This window comes from Neomonachus schauinslandi, chromosome 4 (genome assembly GCF_002201575.2).
Source record: "Neomonachus schauinslandi chromosome 4, ASM220157v2, whole genome shotgun sequence".
NCBI lineage: Eukaryota > Metazoa > Chordata > Mammalia > Carnivora > Phocidae > Neomonachus > Neomonachus schauinslandi.
This window is the reverse complement of record NC_058406.1, coordinates 94,044,574-94,065,446: the sequence shown is the minus strand read 5'-3', so window position 1 is coordinate 94,065,446 and position 20,873 is coordinate 94,044,574. Positions and strand designations below refer to the sequence as shown.

At 37.6% G+C, this 20,873-nt stretch overlaps 1 protein-coding gene and 1 pseudogene across 2 annotated transcripts in view; one reads left to right on the top strand and one right to left on the bottom strand.

The window, feature by feature from the left end:
• Nucleotides 1-20,873, bottom strand: part of MAGI3 (membrane associated guanylate kinase, WW and PDZ domain containing 3) — a 242,179-nt gene that overhangs the window by 170,126 nt on the left and 51,180 nt on the right. The gene's annotated exons all lie outside the window — the stretch shown is intronic.
• Nucleotides 9,500-10,577, top strand: LOC123324585 (annotated as a pseudogene).

The following is a 20,873-nucleotide window of genomic DNA, read 5'->3' as shown; positions in this document are numbered from 1 at the left end:
TGAACTGCCTGATTTTTAAGGTTCTTTTTATTTACTTATTTATTAAAAAAAAAATTGGGGCGCCTGGGTGGCTCAGTTGGTTAAGCGACTGCCTTCGGCTCAGGTCATGGTCCCGGGGTCCTGGGATCGAGTCCCGCATCGGGCTCCCTGCTCTGCGGGGAGCCTGCTTCTCCCTCTCCCACTCCCCCTGCTTGTGTTCCCTCTCTCGCTGTGTCTCTCTGTCAAATAAATAAATAAAATCTTTATAAAAAAATAAAATAAAATAAAATTTTTTTTTTGCCACCCCACCAGCATTTTCTTTTTAAAAGCATGTACTAATTTCTTACATACAGTGAAAGGTCTTTCTGGGCTTATTCAGATAGGTTTGCTTATTCTTCAGTATTATATTGTTTAAATTGCTTTTTTATTAAAAAAATGGTATTTGGTAATACTATTTCCTCCTAATTACTGTTCACCGAAAATTGTCTTTGTTTTTATCCTTTATTTATTCTTCCACATGAACTTAAATTTTCTGGTCAAATGTCAAAAGAAACACTTTGGGATTCTGGCACAGTGAATATTAACCAATTTTGGAAGCATGCATATTTTTATTCTGCCATCCCATTCAAGATCATAGTATAGCTTTCCATTAAAATTTTCTTTATCTTTCAGTAAAATTTTATAATTTTCTTCATTGATTAGCCTTATTTTTTTCATTAAAGTATTCTTTGATGCTATAGTAAATGGAGCACTTTTTCACTACATTACCTTTCCATGTTATAGAAAAGTCACTAACCTTATCTTTTATCCAATGTCAACTTTCACATGAATTCATATCTATTCTAAGTTTTTCATTTTCTCTTTCATTTCTAGGTATAATCATCCCACCTGCAAATAATGGAAACTGTATCTATTTTTCCATAAATCCTGCTTCTAATTTCTGTTATGTTTCATTATGTTGTCTTGACCTTGGCAAAAACAAAACAAAAAGTGAACTAATGGTGGTATTACTGAGGCTTTGTTTTATTCTATTTCTACAGAAATGTCTCAGGCATTTCAATACATAGCATAATGTTGGCTATTGGTTTGATAGAAATTCTTTTTTTAAAAATTTTAACTAAAGTAATCTTCATCCTATTAAAGAATAAATACTGAGTTTTATCAAACTCTTTTGGCATTGGTTGAGATAATCATATAGTTTTTCATATTTGACCCCATATACACACACATTTTTTATTCAATGGAGAAATTCTATCTGATTATGACATTATTCTTTTAATATCCTGTTGAATCTGATTTGCTAGAATTTCATATTGGCTTCCCATAACTGAACTAGGTCTATAATAACTACTTTTTGGTGCTTTGTCAAATTTGATATCGGCACAGAATGAACTGAATAGCTTTCCATATGTATATAGGTATACTATGAAACAGTTTAATATAGAAAATGATTTCCTGAAAAGCTTGGAAGAACGTGTCCATAAACCCGTTTAGTTTTGTTTTGTTTTGTTTGGACAAAATGGGTAATTCTCATAATGAAAGAAATGGAAAAGTTATTTGACCATACAGGTATTTATTCATCCAGCAAGTATTTATTAAGTACCCATCTATGCACTAGGCACTAGAGTTCCAATGCTGTGCCAAACAGCCATCAACGCTACCCTTGAAGAGACTACAGTCTCGTTGGGGGAAAAGAGACACAGATAATCACAATCATTGTTAACACATTAAGTATATGATGAGAAGGTACAGATATATATATATATATATATATATATAGGTATAGAACCTATGAAAACATATGACATAAATACCCAAACCAAGTCTGTAAAGATTAAGGGATAGTTTCCCCATGGACACGAAATTTTGAATTAAAACCTAAAGACACAAAGAAATTAACTGTTCAAAACAAGCGTTAACAGCATTCCAGGCAAAACAAGTAGGATGTACAAAAGTCCTGGAGTGAAAGAGGACAGTGTGTGTGAGACGAACAGAAAAATCGGTCTGGCTAGAGTGCAGGAAGCAAAGGAGTAAGGCCACAGGCCTGGAGAGGCAGGCAGAAGTCACACACGATTTGAAGGAAGAAGAAGGTAACTTACCTTGCGAACAATGGAAGCCAGCTAAGGGAATTTCACAGAGGAGTTCATTTTTATCATTTACCACATTTACCACATCTTCTTTATCCATTCATCTGTCGATGGACATCTGGGCTCTTTCCATAGTTTGGCTAATTGTGGATATTACTGCTATAAACATTCGGGTGCAGGTGCCCCTTTGGATCACTATATTTGTATCCTTTGGGTAAATACCTAGTAGTGCAATTGCTGGGTTGTAGGGTAGCTCTATTTTTAACTTTTTGAGGAAGCTCCATACTGTTTTCCAGAGTGGAGGGAAAGAGAGAATCTTAAGCAGGCTCCACACCCAGCATGGAGCCCAACACAGGGCTCAGTCTCACAACCCTGAGATCATGACCTGAGCTGAAATCAAGGGTCAGACATTTAACGGGCTGAGCCACCCAGGCGCCTCCCCTAGTATTCCTTTTTAGATTTGTAAATTCATTTCCTTCTCTTTTTCTCTATTAGATTTGCTATGGGTTCCTGTATTTTATTGGGATTTTTAAAAAAATCCATTCTGGCCACTACTTTTATTTGCTTAATAATGAATAATCAAAGTAAAAATTCCTGCTATATTCTTTGGGGGTAGTGAGGAAAAAAACCCTTTTCGTGTACCTGAGTAAAACTTCCTCACTGAATTTTTCTCATCTTGCGTTTTCTTTTGTCCTATTTTTTTTGTTTCTCCCTCATCTTACATTAACCTCCTTACTTTTTGGTCTGTGCCATTTTGCTGAATTGGCACATCACCCTAGAGGTTGTATAATCCTACTTAAATCAACAGAGGAAAAAAATATATAACTACAGTGTTTGTGACTCTCCTTGTCACTATAATATATTAAAGCAGTACTCTAAGAGATTGTCCTGTATCAGAAGTCACTGCAAAAGGTTTTGGTATACTCTTAAAGATTAAAGAAAAAAGAGAATACCTTTATTGTTGAGGTAAAACTCACAGTACCGCATTTGCATCCTAATGTCTCTTAATAGCATATAAAAAGAGGTCAAATAATTAAAAAATAACATTTTTAGAGGACAATGAGATTTCAGTGCGTGTGTATGTGTATGCACAGAAGCTAATCCAGTATAATTAACACATCAATACTTGGCTAAATCTCATGTCCTAATGGAATAGTTACAGAGAGATCTTTCGGAGAGGTCATCAATCCTCAAAACAGATTTCAAATTAAAATTTTGCAATAAGCCAGTCAATTGTCTCAAAACTCCAAAATGAACTGATGCCAAATGACTTCACTGCACTTTAATTCCCAGATAGAATCCCTTATGGCTACATACTTTGACTACCTAAAAATTGCACACCAGATCTCCAGAATTGACACATTATTGCAGTCAGTACTAACTATACTCCGTTTACCTCCTCTCTTATTCCTCCCTCTTCCTGAAACGGGAAGTTGGGAGAAGTAAGCAAGGTCCTCTCTTTGCAGGAGAAAGAGAAGTCAACAGTTTACACTTCTGCTCAGGAAAGAAAGACACTGTGATCTCTCTCTCCTCTCTGTAAGCAAAGACCATCCTTCCAGGAGCAAAAAAAAATGATGATTTCAGTATGTCTATAATTGGCTACTTTATGAAATGGAATACTTCAGAATCCCTGTTGTGAGCTAAGAAAGCAATCATGAAGAAACATTCATTATGCACCCATCCTCATTTTTGCTTAACCAGTCGGGGGACTGACAATGGGGGATGGGGCAGAGAGGAAAAACTACTGTGTACAGACCCACTGCCCTGGCAGTTAAGATCACGTTTATTTCTACTACGTGTTTATTTTCTCTGTAGAAAACGAACCAAAATAGAGAAGAAAATGTTACAGAATTAAAACTACCCATAATCCCACTATACAGAGGAAACAATATTTAGGAGGATTTTCTCCTGTTCATTCTATATCCCCAGGGGAACATACCTGCTTGACTGTACTGCCCATCTCAGCCTCAAAAAAGCCTCCTTGAAGGATGTCCATCTCTTTATGAGGGACAAAAACCTCAAGTTAAACATTGTTCTTGTAGTGATCTTCATCATGACACTTTTAGGAAGACTGGTATCAAAAAGTGAGCCTTATGGAACATCATAAATGAAAGAGTGATATAACTGCATATATGGGAAATTTTTTTTAAGTCTATAATACTGGGACGCCTGGTGGCTCAGTCAGTTGAGTGTCTGCCTTCGGCTGGGTCATGATCCCAGGGTCCTGGGATGGAGTCCCATTCAGCTCCCTGCTCAGCGGGGAGCGCCTACTTCCCTCTCTCCCTCTGCCTGCCGCTCCCCCTGCTTGTGCTCTCTCTCTCTGTCAAACAAATAAATAAAATCTTAAAAAAAAAAGTCTATAATACTGCATACAAATTTATTTTAAAGATTTAAAAATCTACAGAGTTTTGGCTCTAGGAAAACATACGTTACAAAAAGTATTTCAAGAAGACAAAGACTATCTGAAGAGACTCAAAGCCAGAGACTGGAAAAAACAGTCACTTACCTATATACCCTCAAAGTCATTTAGGATGAGTTCATTTTTAGAAGTTAAAGCCTAAAATAATACATAATCCTTATATAAAGTTAATCAGCTCATTCTATAGACTGACCTAATCCTGATAACAAAATTTAAGAGCCTGCCTAAATACAAAGGCCAAACCAATTTCACTTATGCAGATACATTTTTCTTCTAAAAAACAATCAGCAAATTGAGTACAGATATTAACTGAACTGACTGAAAGAAATAATATATTTGCAGAGAATCTCCCCAGAATTTCCAAGTTATTCTGGATGGAAATCCTTCCAATTGTTTAGAAATTATAACCCTAAAATGTTACAATGACGAAAAATGTAGCTCCAACCCCCGAATCTTCTAGATAGGTTATCTTGTCTTTTCTTAACATTATACGACTTAAGGATTGAAGCCTACACACACACCCCAAATGTAATACAACACTTACAAAGAATTCATTACCTGCCCTAATATGAGACTGAATGAGGGAAACTCAGGACTCACGCCTCATCTGCTGTGCCACTGTGATGTCACTCTCATCCTCAAGCACGATCAGCTCCTCCTTATCTATTTTATTTGGCCTAGGCACCTATGTTAGCACTGACCCTTTACCATCCAGTATGTCACATTATTGCCATCTGCCCCTGCAAATGTTCTTTTCTTTTAAGCAACTAATGTAACATTAAAAAAATGCATTTGGATTGGGGCGCCTGGCTGGCTCAGTCAGTAGAGCATATGACTCTTGACCTTGGGGTTGTGCGTTTGAGCCCCATGTTGAGCACAGAGATTACTTAATGAAAAAAAGAAAACTTCTTAATGCATTTGGATAATACCATAAACCATTACTTTTTTTTGAAGATTTTATGTATTTATTTGAGAGAGAGAGAGAGTGTGCGCAGGAGCAGGGGGGGAAGGGCAGAGGGAGAGGGTGAAGCAGACTCCCTGCTGAGCAGGGAGCCTGACACGGGGCTCAATCCCAGGACCCTGAGATTATGACCTGAGCCAAAGGCAGTCGCTTAACCAACTGAGCCAACCAGACACCCTGTAAATCATTACTTTAAAAGAAACGAGGTTTATCTATATGAAGAAATATCACTATTATTCCGAGCAGACATGTCTTAGTAACCTAAGGGCTATAAGATTAGTTTGCAGGACATCATACCTACTAACAAATAAGGAAAAGAATATAGATGTACTACCACACACAGATTATTTATCAATTAAAACAACTTTTCCTACCCATTATGTAAGAGAATACCGACAATTATGCTCTTACAACCTTAGGAACACTGGTGATTAGTACTATTAAAAGAAGCATGGATTGAGGTCTACTTAACTCCCAATCAGCAGCTTGGGTAAAGAAAGGATCTTTACTACTGGAATCATGTTACCCCATGCACAAGACCTATTCTAATATTAAAACTTAATCCTTATTCTTACATACATCCTCAAAAAATATTTGAGAAAATTAGTCAAATTAGCTGTATATGCTCCCCCCCCAAAAAAACCCCAAAAAAACCAAATCAACAAAAAGCCCAAGTATGACTTTTAGCACAGAGAACCATTCAAAGTACTCTAACTGCCTTCTCTCTCACTAACTGCCTTTAAAGAAGCTTCTTGGCTCTATCTCGGTCCAATTGAAGAAAATGATTAAAAGCATTATTTGCTCATTCTTTACTAGTATTTGTCTACTTAAAATACAGTGAATACTACCAAAACTAGCACAAGACATTTCTTATTATAGCTTATTTTCCTTTCATTAAAGTTGCCTTACCCATTTATGTGAACCTACTAAAATGCAACATTTGCATATTTTTAAAAGGAAAGACTTAAAATGCTATTTTCAATTACACTTCTAATCCTATTTGAATCAATGTGAATATATTGACAAAAGAATTGTTCTTTCACAATCAACGTGAACAATGAAAGAAAAAGCAAGTGTTCTGTGAGCTTAAGCACTTATGCCTTAAGTGTATAAAAATAGTAGTTCTCACATGTATTTAGGTGATGGAGTACCAGAAACATTTATGAAACATTTACATGGGCAACTTTTTATTTATTTATTTATTTATAAAGATTTTATTTATTTATTTGACAGAGAAAGACACAGTGAGAGAGGGAACAGAAACGGGGAGTGGGAGAGGGAGAAGCAGACTCCCTGCCGAGCAGGGAGCCTGATGCGGGACTCGATCCCGGGACTCCAGCATCATGACCTGAGCCGAAGGCAGTCGCTTAACCAACTGAGCCACCCAGGCGCCCATGGGCAACTTTTTAAAGAACATTTAATTTTATGTATCTGGAGCTGGTATAATTAATAGGTTTCAATTATTTAATAATTATAGAAGAAAATGTAAATTGAGTTAGTTTTCTGCAAACTGGAAAATAATTATTGCCTTCATTAATTTAATACTATAAGGAAACTCACTTATCTTAGATCGTTTCTCCCCCACTAGAATGGCTATCATCAAAAAAACATATAATACCAAGTGTTGGTGAGGATATGGAAGAATTGGACTCCTCATACACTACACCGCTGGTGGGAATGCAAGATATTGCAGCCACTTTGGAAAACAGTCTAGCATGTTCTCAAATGGCTAAATACAGACTTACCACATTACTCAGCAGTTCTGCTGCTAGGATTATATCCAAGAGAAAGAGAACATATATTCACATAAAAACTTGTGTACAAATGTTCATAATGACATTATTTGTAATAGTCAAAAAGTGGAAACTCCCAATGTCCATCAACTGATGAATGGATGACCACAATGTGGTAAAGCCATACAATGAAGCAGGATTCCACTATAAAAAGGAATGAAGAACTAATACATGCTACGACATTGATAAACCTTGGAAACATGCTAAGTGAAAGAAACCCAGACACAAAAGGCCACATATTGTGTAAATCCATATGAAATGTCCAGAATAGGCAAATCAATAGGGACAGACAGTAGATCACTGGCTGCCAGGGGCTGGCCAGAGACATGAAAGGAAGTGCCTGCTAATGGGCATTGGTTTCTTTGTGGGGTGGTAAAAAAAATCTCCTGGAATTATAGATCGGTGATGGCTATACAGCTCTGTGGATATACTAACAGCCACTGAATTGCACACTGTAAAAGGGTAAATTTTACTGTTTGTGAATTATACCTCGATTTTTAAAAGTCACGAATAAACACACAAAAAATACAGTTATTGACACTTATGGAGATATTAAATGAAGCCTATTTTAAATATTTTATCTATCATGAAAACTTACCCACCTATACATCTGTTAAGAAACTTTTTATGATGTAAACATTTCTATTAAAAAATGTCACAACTGGCAGCCAATAACTTTTACCATGTTTCAATGTATCTGCCAAAAGTTTAGATTTAAAAAGACTTAAAAAGACGTGTTGCAAATTAAAACAAAACCAAGTATAGGATTACACCAGTTATCTGCATTATCTCTAGGGGTGGTTCATGAATCATTGGTACATTTTGAATACCATAAAAGATCCTGATTACAGACTTACTTACACAAAGTAAATAACATAAATTTTTCACTCAATCAAATTTCTACCAAGAAGTCAATGACTGTTAATTTTTATTCTGTACCACAATAAATGTCCAAAACCTAATGTGTAAGCTTTTGTTATGTCTCAATTCTCTTAATTCCCTTCTGGAAAAAAGAATTCTACAGGAATTCAGAACAACTGTAGGTAATAACTTAAAATCTGATTAATTCAAATTAATATTACTGGAGGACTATATGAATTATTATTACATGAAAATAATAATGTGTGAATTATTAATATACTAAAATAACCTTACTATAGCTACTACAGAGAGTAATTCATTTTAATTCTAGCAAAGTATTTTCTGAATTGCCAAGCTAAGAACCTGCCTAGGTCTACCTCATTAAGTCAACAACCATTCTCTAAGCAGTTATGTCCACAATACTGCAAGGAATACAAAGATATTAGCCCCCAGACTCAAGGAGTCTACAGTATAATACAAGATGAAAGTGAGCAGGTAATATAAACTGGGGACAGACTACAAATGTTGAGAATCTTATAGTTTAACCTATAGGTAGTAAGGAAAGCATTAAATGATCTGAATCATCTACTCCTATGTTAGACAAGGAGAGAAGAGGTACAGGAAGACCAAACGGGAGACTCACACAATAGTCTGGATGATGAGGATGAAGAATCTAAATTAAAGTAAGGGTAAGGGAAGGACAGATGAGGAAAGGCTCTCAAGTCTTATTTATGAGGTAGAATCAACAGGACTTGGGAGCTGCATAGAGAGAAGGCAATATCACCTAGAAATTAAGGCTTGCATACGCTTTGAAAACACTCCTGGGTGAGAGGTTTGGCTTCGACTCACTTCAGCTGTGTATGCTGGGCAATGACTTCATCTCTACGGGTTTCCGTTTCCTCTGTAAAATGGAGGTAATAATAGTGCTGACATATCAGAGGGTTGTCATGAGGCTGAATTAGAAAAGAATGCATGTAAAGCACTTAGCACTGAGCCTGCTACATAGGATGACAAGGTTAACAGTAATCCCACTGACCAGGATAGGAAATACAGGAAGAACTGTAAATAGGGATAAGCGTGGAGATTAGCTAAGCATACTACATTTCTGCTTCCGGCCCAATCTGTAAGTCTAGAGAATGGTGAATACTACAACAGGATTTGTGAAAGTAAATTAAAATATAACTAAAGATTTCTAGCTATGAAAGGCCTTGAACATCTTGCTATCGGATTTGGACTGAATAAAAAATCTACTGTCTCCTAAATACAAAGTTTAGAGCTCATATAATATATGATGCCATTTATTTTCCAGGTGAGAAAACGAAGACCCACAAAATGAAGAAACATCCCAAAAGTCACACCAGTCATTGATATACATAGTATGAGCACATTAATAAATTAAATGCTGGCTCTCTCCTCCTCCACATTCGACACACAGTTGTATCTTCTGGTGCAGTGCCAGCCGAGTCCCCAAGACACGACAGTGGAGTTTGGAGCAAATGGATTTGGCCATTTTGGGTGCCTGGTCACCAGGGCTGCTTTTAACTCTGGCAAAGTGGATACTGTCACCATCAATGAGCCCTTCATTGACCTCAACTACATGGTCTACATGTTCCAGGATGATTCCACCCATGGCAAATTCAACGGCACAGTCAAGGCTGAGAAAGGGAAATTTGGTTTTTCTTCGATGGAAAACCCATCTCCATCTTCCAGGAGTGATATCTGGCCAACAACAAATGGGGTGATGCTGGTACTGAGTATATTGCAGAGTCCACTGGGGTCTTCACCACCATGGAGAAGGCTGGGGCTCACTTGAAGGGTGGGGCCAAGAGGGTCATCATCTCTGCCCCTCCTACTGATGCCACCATGTTTGTGATGGGCATGAACCATGAGGAGTATGGCAACTCCCTCAAGATTGTCAGTAATGCCTTCTGCACCACCAACTGCTTGACCCCTCTGGCCAAGGTCATCCTTGACAACTTTGCATCATGGAGGGACTCAAGACTTATGACTCCATGCCATCACTGCCACCCAGAAGACAGTGGACAGTCCCTCTGGGAAGCTGTGGCATGATGATCAAGAGGCTGCCCAGAACATCATCCCTGCTTCTACTGGTGCCACCAAGGCTGTAGGAAAGGTCATCCCTGAGCTGAAGAGAAAGCTCACTGGTATGGCCTTCTGTGTCCCCACCTGCAATGTGTCAGGCATGGATCTGCCTAGAGAAAGCTGCCAAATACAATGACATTAAGAAGGTGGTGAAAGAGGCGCTGGAGGGCCCCGTCAAGGGCGTCCTGGACTACACTGAGGACCAGGTTGTCTCTTGCAATTTTAACAGTGACACCCACTCTTCCACTTTCAGTGCCAGGGCTGGCATTGCCCTCAATGACCACTTTTTCAAGCTCATTCCCTGGTATGAAAATGAATTTGGCTACAGCAACCAAGTAGTGGACATTATGGTCCACGTGGCCTCCAAGGAATAAGAGCCCCCCCCTGGAACACCAGCCCCAGCAAGAGCAAGAGGAAGAGAGAGGGTGTCAGATGCTGGGGAGTTCTTGCCCCAACTCACCCCCTAACTGAGAATCCCCTGACCTCCACAGTTTCCAGTTTCTATCCCAGATTCCTAAAGAAGGGGAGGGGCTTGGGGAGTCCTACCTTGTCATGTACCATCAATAAAGTATACTGGGGGCGCCTGGGTGGCTCAGTTGGTTAAGCGACTGCCTTCGGCTCAGGTCATGATCCTGGAGTCCCGGGATCGAGTCCCACATTGGGCTCCCTGCTTGGCAGGGAGTCTGCTTCTCCCTCTGACCCTCCCCCTTCTCATGTGCTCTCTCATTCTCTCTCTCTCTCAAATAAATAAACAAAATCTTTAAAAATAAAAAAATAAAGTATACTGTACCCAGCCAAAAAATAAAAAAATAAATGCTATTCATACTCTTCATTTGCTTAACAAAACTGAGTCCTTATATAAAACTTCCCTCTATCCCCATCCTTGTGATACGGAAAATCTGAAATTACTGGGATAAAAATTAAAAGGATTTAATGTAATGTAGTGGTGATAGTTACAAACAGGTTTTCAACAAATATTATTAAAACTCTTCTTTAGGGGCAACAGTCGGTTAAGTGTCTGACTCTTGGTTCGGGTCAGGTCATGATCTCAGGGTTGTGAGATTGAGCCCCATGTCAGGCTCGGGAGTCTGCTTGAGATTCTCTCTCCCTCTCCCTTTGCCCCTCCCACTCCTGTGCACACACACACTCTCTCTCTAAAATAAATAAATAAATCTTTAACAAATAAAACTCTTCTTTAAAAAATAAGTAACTACAGAATTTTAGGAAAACTCAAATTATTTTAATGATGATATAATTTTTATTTATCTTTTTTGAAATTAAAAGAGTACAACTGACATGACAAATTTTAAATATGAAAATTTCTCTTTAATGATAATTTAAAAATTGTTTTTAATCAAGTAAATATATTGTTACTGAAACTTAACATTTGTTTTGTTCATTTTGAGAAATAAATTATAGAGACAGTAACAATTATAAGAAGCTTTTTTTAATATATGTTTTTCTAAGATTTATTTATTTGAGAGAGAGAGGGAGAGCATGCAAGAGTGAGCACGAGCAGGGGGAGGGGCAGAGGGAGAAGAAGACTCCCCAGTGAGCAAGGGAGCCTGACACAGGGCTCGATCCCAGGACACTGGGATCATGACCTGAGCTGAAGGCACACACTTAACTGACTGAGCCACCCAGGCACCCAGAAGCTTTCTTTCTATAGTTCTCTGTAAGACCCCAGTTCACAAAGACACTGCATGAATTAATGGAGTATCTCAAAGACCCTGGAGTAAATCTCTAAATGCCAATAATGACCACTACTTTCCCCCTCTTTCCTTTTTCTTTTTATAATTCACTCCTTTGACTGCATGCAGCCTTCTCTGTCCATTTCCAATCTCAGCTTCATATGGTACTACCAGAATGATGTTTAACCAAAACAAAGTTTCTCTCTCAGTACTCAACATGGCAAACGTTACCACATTCTGTGCATAAAACATTTCAACTCCAATCAAAAGCAAAGCTATACAGGCAAAAACAAGACCAGCCAATGAGCAAAAGTTTTTGTAGATATCATAACCAGAACAATATTATAAATTATGTGGGCTGCCAAGGCCCTCAGAATCCTAGCTTTTAGTTTAAAAATAAGTTATATATATTGGGGCTCCTGGGTGGCTCAGTCAGTTAAGCATCTAATCTCGGTTTTGGCTCAGGTCATGATCTCAGGGTCATGAGATCAAGCCCTGCACCGAGCTCTGCGCTCAGTGAAAAGTCTGCTTAAGACTCTCTCTCCCTCTCCCCACCCCCACTCTCTCTCTCTCTAAAATAAATAAATAAGTCTTTTAAAAAAATAAGTTCTATATAAAGAAACTTTAATGCTTTAATGAAAGAATCTCCTTCCGGACCCATAGTATTAGAAGAACTATCTTCATTTAGTTCTTGAATCAAAGAAAAATATGTTTTCAAGTTATTGCACACCATTAATATAAGAATATGAATACCAAAGCTTATTAATTTTTGTGCAGCCTAATTTCACCACACCCACACATTAATAAATGTTTGATTATACTTTCTTTCACTTCAGACAAATTATATCAGCCTTGATTTCTATAAAGTTTTAAGGTATTTCATTTTACTTCTAAGAAAAATCCCATGTTGTGGTTTGCAACATCTCTAATTACTGAGGAAGAAAATTGCTGAGCCAAAAGAAACTAATTACAAAGAGCTGATGTAGTATATAGAAATAATCTATGAGCATAAATGTTCACTTTTTGGTCCTGTAAGAGAAAATGGAACAAGATTATTTTAAGTAGTAAAGAGTGAACTTTTAGCTTAAGTAGGCCATCCTACAGACTACCAGGTATTCAGTCAAAGGAGGAGGACTTTCAGGATGAGAAAACCCTGCCCGTTCTTACCCGAAGACCATGACAGGAAGGGTCAGTGGCGCTTTCCTTTGTATTTAAATGGTTATACATCTAAATTGGGCCAAGAAGCATTTTGATAGAAAATTTTAAAATAACTGATAGATTTGACCTGAAAAAATTCAAACAAGAACTGAACAAGAACAAAACAAACCAAAAAACTGTTTCACAACAGACATACAGAAGTGCCAATATAAAATTATTTAGATTTATATGCACCCAAGTGAAATTTACTTTACTGATATAACATTTTTCACTAATTCAAAGTGCCAAGACACGTGATGCTAATTTGAGAATGAAGACTCTATGGGTTAACCAATTTTTTTTTTTTTTGGAAGTGACCTTGGTATGACTTAGCCACAACAAAATCAACTTTTCAGTAACACAGATGGTAGACTAGACACTGCCAATGTTTTAAGCTTAGAAAATGCTTTTAATTTTTTTTTTTTATTTCCCCATGCTGTGCTTACTGCTTTACATATGTCTCTGACTGCCAAAGAATTGTTAACTAATTGGCATGAGATTCATTTTGTTAGTACACAGCTGGGTACTTTAGTCATACAACATCTGCTTCTCAACATATCTTCTGCCTTTTGTTCATTCTACCTCAAAACAGTTTCTAAAAGTTCTCACAGTAAAGCATATATGCCTCTCAATATTTGGAAGCTGAACTTGATCACCATCATTATGTTTATTATTTTACAAAATTATCAGTGGCTTCTGAATAACTAAAAACCATTCAGTGAATCTAAGTTGTAGAAAATCTGGCATTAACATCAATTTGTAAAACATAGTTGAACCAAAGCATGAAACTCAATCCGAGTCATGCAATAATCGGACACGATTCTTTACATATATATCTCTAAGCTGAGTGATGCTCTAATGGAAAAATAACTGAACCTTCAAAATACGAATACTAAAAAGAAAAAACTGTACGAAGTATACACAGGAAATAATCTAGCACATTCTGCATCCAAGACTCAGATTTTCTGTGCCCTTTGCTTTTTCTTATACAGGGACTAATTAACCAGTCTACGAGTTATCCATTTCCTTAGCTTCTCCTGCTCTTTCACTTTGGACAAGCATTACTACAGCATTCTACCAACATGCAGAAAGGTGAAGCTCAAACATAGGCCATTCAACTCATGTTACACACTGTTCCAAGTGTTTGCTTTCAAACTGGTTGGAAATCACAGACTATTTCTGAATAGGAATAATGGATAATGGCAGTTAGATCTCATGTCAGTCTCCATACTGTAAATGAGCTATAGAACTAATGATAGTATATAACCCAAACGTCCTTCATACCACTGCTTCTATAGCAAATTCCACTCTAGGACCCAAATGAGGATTTGAGGAACATAACCCCTCATCACTGGCAAAGCGGCAAGAGCTCCATGGTTCAGTTTCCCTTTTTTCCCCAATCAGCCCAAAACCAATAGAGTGAGCAGGTGGAAGGAGGTCTAACAACTGAAAAATTCCAACACCAGGAAGCTGGGTGGCAGGAGGCAGAACTAAAGAAGATCCTGTTGTTTTGAGTCTGATGAAGGTGGCAGGGGAAGTCCCAATGAGATACCAGAGGAGCAGTAGTGGCTTTAAGAATACCATTGACTTTGGGCCGTTGAAGCCAGAGCTTTTGGTCCTTCACAGAAAACAGCAGGAGCCATCAAACTATCAGAGGGACTCCAATGACATTATAAGGTTTTGCTGCTGTCTGTCTAGAGGTAATTGTCTACCTGACTTTTGTTGTTTGGTGTGTTGGCGGGTGTAAAGGGGGAGGGGTGTGAGGTGGGGGAGGGTAGTCAGGAGCTGCGGCAGTTTTTTGTAAGCATTCTTAAGCCAGTGAGATAAGAAAATGAAAAGCCATTTTGCAAGATGTTAGCACCTAAATAATTCTACAATAAGGACATAACTGATCTACTCTTGGCCCTTACCAGTAGGGACGAAAACAATGCACCATGCTTGCTTGTTCGCTGCTTCAGCCCAGTGAAGCGATAAACACACCTTGTGACTGTTTTCAGTGCTAGGTCAGATCACACAGCAGCGGCAGAACAGTTACTGTGGAAGGTGCGTCTCTAATTTTATGGGAGGGAGCAGCGTGCTCCTCCCTCGTGAAGGTAAAAGCTGAAGAATGATTATTGGTCTGATCGCCACCTCCCCGCCCCCGCCACTCGACACCATCCCGTCTCTCTCCTAGCTGGAGCAAGGGCGGGACTGTGGTTAGGAGAACAGTTAAGCCATTACTGTAGTCCACGCCTCCTCGCTTTCTCCAGCTTTTGATACGATGCCGGAGACTTCACAGATGCCCTGCGACTAGGAGAAAAAGAAACTTCAGTCACTGAAGACTATCTCCAAACTTATTATTGCGTGAAGCTGTTTAAAATCTGTCTTTGCGGGCGCCTGGGTGGCTCAGTTGGTTAAGCGACTGCCTTCGGCTCAGGTCATGATCCTGGAGTGCCGGGATCGAGTCCCGCATCGGGCTCCCTGCTCGGCAGGGAGTCTGCTTCTCCCTCTGACCCTCCCCCCTCTCATGTGCGCTCTCTCTCTCTCTCTCTCTCTCTCTCTCTCTCTCTCTCAAATAAATAAATAAATAAAATCTTTTAAAATCTGTCTTTGCTTGAACCTTTGTTAGTCTTTCTTTTGTTTATAGCTATATATAGTGCTATCCGATACAAAACCCTCTTCCTACAGGATTTTATTTAATTCTCCCAGCAATCCCCTGAAATAGGTAACGTTATTAGCCACATTTTTAAAAAGGGGTAACGGAGATTTCTAGAGATCGTGAAACTTGCCGAGAGTTGGTTAAATGGCAAATCAGAATTCAAACCCAGATCCGCCTGCTGTCCAGGCACATGTTCTTTCCGCTGCCTTATACTACTGCCCATCGTCACTCACTCACACCATCCGCGTGGTAAAAGGAAATCACCAGAGACTGCAATCAAACCACGCCTGATTCAAATCCTGGCTCTACCACTTCCTGTACATCACTGGGCAAATCAACTTCAGGTTTCTGAACTGTAAAATGGAGATAATAACATGGCCTTGCAAATTGTTGTGGTAACAGAATATTCAACTGTTTCCAAAAGAACGAAGCACGTTCCTGGGCATATGAGACATTCAAACTTCAGTTTCCTCTTCCCTCTCCATTCTATCATTTAAGTGCTCTGTGCAAAGCATGGAGAGAGAAAAGAGTCCATCTTACAAAGCTCTCAGCCAAGTGAGTTGCAAACAATACTGCAGAGTCATCTTAGAGGCTTACATACGATGCTGGGGAAGCCCAGAAGAGAAAGAGGTGTCATGAAGTAACTGGAGGAAAGGACCTCTGAACATGGTTAAAGGAGCTTGCCGGGTGATGAGAAAGGACAGGGCAAGAGCACAAGAATGCTCTGGGGTGCCTGGGTGGCTCAGTCGTTAAGCGTCAGCCTTCGGCTCAGGTCATGATCCCAGGGTTCTGGGATCGAGCCCCGTATCGGGCTCCCTGTGCAGTGGGGAGCCTGCTTCTCCCTCAGCCTGCCGCACCCCCTGCTTGTGCTCCCTCTTTCTCTTCTCTCTCTGTCAAACAAATAAATAAAAAATCTTTAAAAAATTGTTTAAAAAAAGGATGATTGCCAGTGAGAGTCGAGGGGGTATACTGAAGAAAGATTTAACAACAAAAAACGTGGTATACAGCTAGAACAAATGAGACAAGCCTCTGAGTTTCTGAACTATTAAAACTATACTGCTCCAAATACAAGTAAAAAAAAAATTAATTCTATATGTTTTTGGACTGAAAGAGAAATTGAATATATGTAGCTTAATGTATCATTAATATATACAAAGGCAGTACACAGATATTTCTGCCAGTGGCAGACATAGTTTAATAAATAAGTGAATGAAAATCAAGTAATCCCTAAGTTCTACCTTCTTTCCCTTTCTACTATCTGCGGAGGGGGGATCTAAAAAACACAAATTAATTACAAGATAATGAGATGGGCAAGAAAAAGAACGAAGGGAAGAAAGCAAGAGTCTAGAAAAACCAGGCTATTTAATTACTTATGGAGGAAGGAAGTAGTAATCCACTTAAAAGAAAACTAATGATGTAATGTATGGCGATTAACATAATAAAAAAATTTTTTAAAAAGGGAACATGTGCTTGCTCTAATTCCAACTCTACTATTCTTATTAAACATTAATAAAGAAGGACAAGTTGAATTCCAAGCTTGTAAAGTTTAAAAAAGGAATTTTAAAATTTAAACAATACTAATATTAAGCAATAGTTACATAAAGTTATGTAAAAAAATAGTTATGTAAAAAGTAGGCCAAGAATGAGGGTAAGGAGAAAAAAAAATCAAAGGAATTAGATTTCTACGATTGTTACTTTTAATTACCTTATTTTATTTTTTTATTTGAATTCTTTATTAATATCATGTTCAAATCACTCTATAGATGCACATATGCATCTTCATAAAACATGAAATGTCTTATGGGGAAAAAGGAAGACCTATACACTTTCTGCATATTATATAGACACACACACAGGACACTTCACTGTGGGAGTAGAGACTAAGTAAAACAGAGTATCTAATTTGGGGCGCCTGGGTGGCTCAGATGGTTAAGCGTCTGCCTTCGGCTCAGGTCATGATCCCAGGGTCCTCGGATCAAGTCCCGCATCGGGCTCTCTGCTCCTTGGGAGCCTGCTTCTCCCTCTGCCTCTCTCTCTCTCTGTCTCTCATGAATAAATAAATAAAAATCTTTATAAAAAAAAAAAAACATAGTATCTAATTCATCTACTCAAAGTAAATACCAGACTAATAAGTAATAGTGCCTTTCCAAGGAGCAGTTTGGAGTTTAGAAATCCTCAGTACAAAATGAAAATCGGCCTTCAAAGGGACTGCTTCTTAAATAAAACTTTTCAGAAACTAAATTCAGAATTTTAGGAGTGACCCTGCTTTAATATAACAATATAATTTATACAGCTACAATTCCATCCCCAAAGTGTTTCAACAATTTCATCCCCGAAGTGTTTTAAAAAAAAAAAAAAAAAAAAGGATGTTTATTTATTAAAAGATTACCGGGAGGGGAAAAAGTACCATTTCACATTCCCTTGAAGTAGTAACATTACCCAGATCAATAGTTAAAAAACATCCTTCCCATTTTAAGTAAATGAAAAAGTTAACCCCCCCCCCCCAATAGCCTAGCTTTTAATTTTGAATACTTTAAACCTCCTTGCTGACCTATGGATTAATTCATTAATCACATGTCAATAAAAACACAGAATAAAAATCACTTAGGCTTTAAATATATGAGCTGCTATATAGCCTCTTTACCCTTCTTATAAACCAACTGGCCATGAGAGAAATGGTCTGCTTTTATCTCATTCATGTTTTCTTGTCTTAATATGGTCCTCTACACATAATAAAATATAATATGGGAGGTAATTATACAATTTCACTTATATAAAAGTATATGTCTTACATAACACACTGAATTATAAAAAGGTTAATGAGAAAAATTATTGTTTTTCAAATTTTTTCTGATCAAACTGTAATTTCTCTAAATCTGCAATCAAAATAGTTTATATTATTCTATAAGAAATCTAATTATTCATCATTTTGAACTGCCCAGATATTAAATAATTCATCTGACTTCAGCTGTCATAAAATGCACGTTTATATGCATGCTTTTCAACAATCGTTATTTCCAAACATTTAATTCAATCCCTATACTCACTGCAACAAATAAGACACTTAAAGATTGATAACCATATGCTATTAGCATTTCCAAAAATTCGTCACTTATGAATGAGCTATAGCCTTATGCTTTCAATTCAATTTATATTGTGAATATTTATATTGTAGCCTTCTGTAATATTTCAAACCTTAGAGATTTAAATATAAAATAAAGACCTCCCTCCACTCATTGACTATGTTTAATTCCTCTCTGTAACACCAGCACCTTGCACAGTGACTGATGTATTATAAGCATTCAAAAAAACGCTTATTCAATAGATGAATGACTGAACCAAGAATGAAAGAATAAATAACTAAATGATATGACTATCTAATAACATGTTACAGAGAATCATATCATTAATTCTTTTCAGGTAATAAATCACTTCCCTAAATTGTCCTTAATTTCTGCAGGCATCAATTTATAAAATTCAAATGCACATTTTCAAAATGCTTCAAGCAGGTTGGCAACTGCGAAAATAGAGACACTTCCAAATTTATACATTAATATTGTATTAATGTATTAATGTATTAATGAATGTATTAATACATTCATTCAGAATGAAAAGAAGTTATTATAATTATTATACTGAAGGTCAAGAATTTATTTAGCTATTTAAAAGCCAGGCAAGAATAATCATTTTGGGTGAAACTCGATGAAACAGAAAACCAAAGAGGCTATTACCAGGAACAAATGGTAATTAAGTGCCCATTATGGACAGGGCACTATAATAAACACTAAAATCGAATTTTCCTTGAGGAGAAAGAATATGGAACCTCAAACCTGTGTTCTAAAATGCGTAAGACACACTGTCCTTGGAGACGGACTACCAAGAATTTAAAAAATGAATGACCAAGAAGAGAGTGAACTACTAATCAAAATAGTATATGAATTTCAATGTAATAATTTAGTATGCTTGGTTTTCCAAAATACACATATTGCATAACACTAAAGATGCAACTGTAAAAATCAAAAGTGACATAGTAAATGCCTTAAAGATAAAACTTCACAAGACTAAAACACAGAAGACTTACGGGTGAAAAATGGTTTGGAGCCATAATGACAAAACAAAACCTAATATACTAATCTTGCTAGAACAAACAAACAAAAACCAGTATTATTAAGAATACTATTGGGCGCCTGGGTGGCTCAGATGGTTAAGCGTCTGCCTTCGGCTCAGGTCATGATCCCAGGATCCTGGGATGGAGTCCCACATCGGGCTCCTGGCTCAGCGGGAAGCCTGCTTCTCCCTCTGACCCTCTCCCCTCTCATGCTGTTTCTCTCTCGCTCGCTCTCTAAAAAATAAATAAAATCTTAAAAAAAAAAAAAAAAAAGAATACTACTTATGTAGTTCTACTTATGAATGCAAGAACTTTCCTTGTCTGTTTTGTTTACTTCTACCACTCAGCACAGTGCCTGACAAATATTTGTTGTTGTCCAGAAATGTAAATATGTCAATGTGGCAGGACCCTTGTCTTCAAACACCTTACTAAGGAGATACTGAACTACTAATCACAATTCAGCATTAACCAGTGCTAAAACAGAATATGTCAGAGAACACAGAGAAACAGAGTACAGGGCATACTGTCCAGGAAATGCCCCCAAGAAGTGAGCGAACTTGAAGGAAAATGGAATTAACTAAGAATATGAGAGAAGAAATTCATACTATCTTTTCATTCTGTAAACATTCATAAAGCATGACTAAAGTACAGGAAAATGAAAAATCAGAGAACTAGTTAGGGACATGCAACTAGGACAGATTGGCTATTTGGGAGGTATAATGAAACATGAGAATTTACTGCCATCAATAGAATGTATACTCTACAAAGGCAAAGAGCTTTTTGTCTGTTTTTCTACTGTTCGTGGGAGGCAGTAGAAATGGCCATAACTTGTCTCCTCCTTTTATTCGCACCTCTTGAAATGTGATTTCATAGCTCCTCCCATTAAAAAAAATAAAGCCTTTTATTCAGTCTTGAATTTCAGCCAACTTGTGACTTGCTTTTGCCAACAGAATATAGCAGAAACAACACTGTACCAGCTCCAAATGTAAGCTGCAAAAATCTTACATGCTTCTACTCTCTCTTGGAACCCTGCTGC